The sequence below is a fragment of the Artemia sp. Qi Xiang Cuo genome, chromosome 1, assembly GCF_049724085.1.
Source record: "Artemia sp. Qi Xiang Cuo chromosome 1, ASM4972408v1, whole genome shotgun sequence".
Taxonomy (NCBI): Eukaryota; Metazoa; Arthropoda; class Branchiopoda; order Anostraca; family Artemiidae; genus Artemia; species Artemia sp. Qi Xiang Cuo.
This window is the reverse complement of record NC_142794.1, coordinates 63,581,001-63,587,333: the sequence shown is the minus strand read 5'-3', so window position 1 is coordinate 63,587,333 and position 6,333 is coordinate 63,581,001.

Genomic DNA, 6,333 nt, shown 5'->3' with positions numbered 1-6,333 from the left:
TCTGGAAAGAGATCTCTTATAATGAAGAAACTCCAATATGGTTTTCCCAAATCTGTCTTTTGCTATCTTTATTTTTCTTTAATACATCCGTATATATTTTAATGTTCGAGTATTTGGCTTTCTGCTTTTTCTTCTACCCTAAAACCAATAAGAGTTCTACAAAATCATGCAGTAAGAATTTTAGCCGGTATATCTCTAAATAAGTCTTTTCGAGAAATCTACCCGACTTTAAAAATTTTGCCGGCTGCAGGCCTTCGTGAATTCTAAGTATTGTGGTTTATATTTGGACTACAGCAGGATATTCAGCCTAGTTATTTAGGTGATTTTTTGTCAGCTCTACTGTTCATTCTCATGATACAAGGGTAGTGCAGACTTCTATGTACCTAGAGGTATATCTTCCCGTTCATGTTTTTCTGTTTTTTATAGAGGTACGTGGAAATGGAATAGTTTAAATAGTGATATTAAGATTTTTGGAGACACCAATATATTTAGAAAAATCATGAAGGAACTGCTTTTTGCTGAATATGAGTTTTGACTGATTGATTGGTTTGTTTCCTGTAATGTTTTGTGATATGATGTTCCCGGAGGAAGTATAATATATGACATTATTTTGTAATTACTGTTTAGTGTGGTAGTATTAGTGGTGTCGGTGGCAAATTGTTCTTCTTGTTTTAAGGATTTAGTTTTCTCTACCTCCTCCACGGACAAGCTTCGCTTTTTAGGGGAGGCAGCAATAATTTTTTGTTGATATGTTTTTTTTCAATAAATCCTTCTCTCTCTCTCTCTCTCTCATACACCTGCAATTGTGACTGAAGCTGAGGAAAGATCCAGAAGGATGGAGGTGCGGACTCCTATATGATGTGAACATGGCCTTTTTTTTATACCTTTTATCATACATACATGTATTGAAAAAATTAGATACGTTTACTTATTTAGACTCTTCACCTTATTTAGACTCTGTTCAATATTTACTTGAGTTGAAATAAAAAATGTGGTGGGTTCTGTGCGGTTTGATGTATTTGGGTGATATTATTATGATTAAGAATCTATTTAGTGTGAGTTTTAGCGTTTGTAATTTTTTTTGGGAGAGGCATGGGGGGGGGGTACTCTTTGGCGTGATATCAGTATATGACAATGGTTAGTCGAGTTCACGAGATCCCTACATCTAGGCTGGAGGAATTGGAAAGAAATTCAGCCCTTTTTAGTAATGTATACCAAACACCCCTAGCCCATGATATTAATGAAATTTTAAATTCGTTTTTAGCCCCCCCAAATAAATATTTATTTCCTCATGAAATAGTTCACAAAATCCAAGACACGCGGAGAATATCTCTTTGGAACTGTCGTGGATGGAAGAGTGGGCAAGATGCAATTAAAAACTTTTTATTTGAATCTGTTACGGAGATTTTTGGAGTTTCTGAAACATTTTTAGACGAAATTTCGGCAAAAAAATTAATATTAGTGATTTCCAATTTTTTCACGTAAGTAAAACTCAACAAAAGCAAGGTGGTTCAGCAATACTGGTTAAAAATTATATTCCGGCACGACTGAAAGAAGAATTTTTAGATTTGAATACGGAGATAATTTTCGAAAGCTGTATTGTTGAATGTTTTCTACCAAATAATGATAAACTTTTAATTACTGTAATTTATCTTCCTCCCTCATCAAATAAGGTAGATTTTATTGATAAATTTGAAAATATGTTAAGTGTAATATCAAATCTACGAATGCCATTTTTAATGTTTGGGGACTTCAATATTGATTTAATGAGATGTCTTCCATCTAGACAGCAAGGAATCGACCGACATATCCTTCAGTTTTTGGAATGTAACCTTTCTCATGGTATGAACCTAGTATGTTTTATTCCGACACACATAACAAATTCTTCTTTTTCTCTGATTGACAACATTTTTGCACCTTATCCATGTGAGGCTACATTCGTGGTTATGGAGGATACATCTGACCATTGTATTTTAATGTCTGACTTCAAAGCGCAAAAGATAGTCAATACAGAAAATCATGTGAAGAGGAGAAACTTTTCACAAGTAAATATGAATGAATTGAAATCTAATCTTAGCGATGTAGGATGGAGGGAAGTTATTAATGAAAATGACCCTAACATATCTTTAGATATATTTGATCGAATTTTGAATGAAAAACTGGACCTTCATTGCCCATTTAAAACTACACACCGGAAAAGAACCTCACCCAAACAACCTTGGATAAGTCCATCACTTCTAAAACCTATCAAGGAAAAAAATAGACAGCATAAGATAAAAATGAAATACCCCTCAGCTCATAATGCACAGCGATTCAAAAATTTTAAAAATTTGCTAGTTAAGACTCTCAGAACAAGTGAAGAAATGTATTATGAAAATGCATTTAAAAAATCTGATTCACCTCGGACTACATGGAAATTAATTAAGGAAAAAAATGGAAACAATATTAAAAATCAACACCCTGAAGTGATCATAAATGAAAATGGTGTTGAGTTGAAGGGGAAGGATGTTGTTGCAGAATATTTTTGTCATTATTTTTCTCATATTAGTTCTACCGTCGAACTGGAATCCACTGAATCTCCATCTCATTCATATAAAGAATATCTCCCGCCATCCGAAAATTACAGTATGTTCCTGGCCCCTGTCACTTTCGGTGACTTCGTGAAAGTAATTATGAATCTAAAGAGTGGTAATTCTCTAGGTCTAGATGGGCTCTCCACAAATATTCTGAAAGAACTTGCATGTGTGATCCACGTCCCGTTGCTTCATATTTTAAATGCATCTATGTCATCAGGGATCTTTCCGGAAGTATGGAAATCTGCACGAGTTATTCCAATTCATAAGAAAGGTGATAAGACAGATATAGGTAACTATCGCCCAATAGCTATTCTTTCCCCTATATCTAAGGTTATTGAAAAAATTATTCAAAAAAGAATTGTCTCGTATTTTGATAAAAGGAATTTATTTACTAAAAATCAGTTTGGATTCAGTGCGGGTCATTCTACTGAACAAGCTATTGCAGCGCTAATTTTGGAGATTAATGATTTTTTAAATGATGAAAATCATGTATCTACTCTTTTCTATGATATAAAAAAGGCATTTGATACGCTAAACCATGAAATTTTATTGGAGAAAATTAATAATGCAGGTATTAGAGGTAAAGGCCTAGATCTAATAAAATCTTACTTGCATCGTCGAAAAATTAAGGTAGAAGTAAATGGGCACCTGTCAAGCCATATTGTTATTGATGATATTGGAGTCCCCCAGGGGTCAGTATTAGGGCCATTACTATTTTCGATTTATACAAATGACCTCTCGAGGTGTTTACCCCAAGATAGTAGTTTAGCAGTCATTTTTGCAGATGATACGGCGGTGACAGTAAAAGCTAAAACCCCATCTTTGTTGGCTGAGAAAATGGTGACAGCAATGAATTCTTTGAATAAATGGTTTGCATGTAACTACCAGGCTCCGAACTTTACTAAAACTGAATTCATGATTTTTGGGCGGTCACAGCGGGCAGTAGATAAAATTACCATAGAAGAGTTAATTGTAAATCAAAGTAGGATAAAAAGAGTAAATTCATTTCGTTACATTGGGATTATTCTTGATGAGCTTTTATCTTTCCGTAAGCATTCTGATTATTTGAGATTGAAACTTGTCCATAACTTAGGTTGTCTTCATAGAATGAAACATGTATTTCCTTTTTCCATCCTTAAAATTTTATATCATTCTCTAATTGAATCATACTTTAAATATTGCCCTGTAATATACCTCAACACATTTAAGGTCCATCTCCAACCTCTTCAGGTAATTCAAAATAAGGCGGTTAGAATCCTGGGTACTTTTGTTCATCGCCCAGTGAGGCTTCAAAATCTTTCAGAAACCCAAACTTTATATCTTTTTCTCAATATAATTAAGCTCAAACAACTGAAAGACCTGCATACAGCAATGTGGTATTATGATATCCAATCTTCAGCAAATTATTTCCATGATCTGGGTATAATTGAGACTCTCATTTCTCCTGCCCACCACGTCCGCTCCAAGAAGTATAGCCTTCCCCCAATTAAATCTGAAAGAGGTAGATTCTCAATCAGATACCAGATTCCTCATATTGCAAATAAATTTAATTTAATAGATGTGTCCCCAAGATTCAAAAGCAGATTTTCTTTGAAAAAATATATTTCAAAAATTGTTCTTTGCCTGGATGTTGGGATTGGTGAATTTGGATTTTAGTATAAAATTTGTTGTGGTGTTCTCGCACTGGGGTGGCCTCCTCTGTTATCTCCTACCATGTGTGTCTTTTTTTCATTATTGATATGCTTTATTTGTTATTTCGGCATTTTTATTTTAAGTTTTTTTGGCCGACACATCCAGCCCTGCTCCCCGTCGGCCAGTTTAGAAAATTATTTATTCATGTAATTTGTTTGTTAAATAAACTTATTCTAACCTAACCCATCTAAGTTGGATAAGACGCATCTTTGCAATAAAAGACATTTGTTTGATAAGGTGAAAAAAAAAATTAAAATATAAACACCCCTGTGAGCATCACATCAACTATGCATCGTAGGCGTTGAATGTCAATGACCAAGATATCGATTCTGCCGTTTCTGGCGTTTTTTCTCATGAAAAGCTGAGAGAAATTAATTAAATAACAGTCACGTCAATTTCTTTGGTTTATTGTCTCCATGAAAAGGAATTTTCGCTCTATTCTATACCTGAGTAAGAAAAAAAAACTAATCAACTTTCGAAGATTGTTAGATAGGCAAATTATTGGCTAAAAAAACTAATTGAAAGAGAAAAAACAAACCATAAACAATAGGACGGAAACTTCCGAGTCGTTTATTAGACACAAAAACTGCAAAATTTTCAATTTATTTGGCTATTTACATTAGCAAAATATTAAACTGAATCCTTAGGCTTTACGCAAGTCCGAAACCTTCTGCATTGGATATGGCTATCAAAAGTTTGTCTTGTAGCTTCATTTTCGAGTTGTATTGAGGAAGATGCAGAGTATTAGTGCACGTCGAAGAAGTGGGAAGCCTGCAAAAGATGAAAACTCTTAGGATTCAATGGTGTAACATACTTGAAATAAAATATATTTTTTTCTTAATAAATATGCCTTCTCGATCCAGCCAGATAATGGTAGGATAAAATTCTTTTAACTTTTGAGTCTTTAACATTTAAACTGTGTTGAGTCTTTGAGGCTCACGCAAAAAAAAAGTTTGAATGATAGGCGATTAAATTTCTGCAACATGAAAATTGATCGTGTCTGCTTCATTGTAAACCACACACAATTGATTTTCAAAAATATTTATTGAAGCATAATCATGTCCTTTTTTATGTATTTTTGTATGTACTTTCAAGTTCAAGTCCAATCATTTTATTATTCACATATACATGCATATTTTACATAGGCCCATGGGGAAACGGGCTTAAAAAGTAGGCCTAGGCAAAAATAAAATAACAAATAACCCTACAATACAAAGATAAACATGACGGCAAATATACAATAAGAAAACAATAATATGAAAGCAGCTAGCCCAGCTAGCAGCTAGCCCATGATCCATAAATAAAAAAATTAATATTGTTAAATATAAATTAATACTAGAAGATAGCCGACAGGCCCGCAATCACCCAGAGGAACAAAACATACAAATAACATTATCTTGTTTTATTAAATAGACACAAAATTAAAAATAATCTTGAACTAAAGGAAATTAAAGATTTCTTCTTATTAAACGGACGGAAGAAAATTTATCAATAAGATCCTTGTGAGCATCTTAGCACCAGGTTATTGACACAAACGGAACGAAGTTAGATCTAGTACTATATTTGTCAATGTAGAAGCTTTTTTTGTCAAGTGTTATAATTATGTAGATCATGTGATTTGAGAGACAAACTTTGATTGAGGTAATATGACTGACATTTCTTAATCTCATAATTAAATGTGAAAAAAATTGCTTCATAAGTAAATTGCTGGGAAACTAGAATTAAATCTAGATAAGTATATAAAGATATTGTAGAAGACTTATTTGGAAGTACAATAGGTGATGGAATAAAAGCCTAGTAAACGACACGGCACTCACAAGGGATTCTGACTTGGACAATTCTTCAAGGCTTAGTATGTTTTGATGGGCATCTTCAGGCTGAAAAACCTCTTCCTAGCTAATTTATCTATCATGGGCTGCCTCCCCATAGTGGCATAATATTTGTAGGCATGAATATATAATGAGTCGGAGGTAATAGGCTTGAGATTGCCTGTGCAGAATTTTAACTCTTGTTGATAGAAGAGCATTGCCAAATGCTGATTTTTCAAAGTTCATTTTGGATTTTT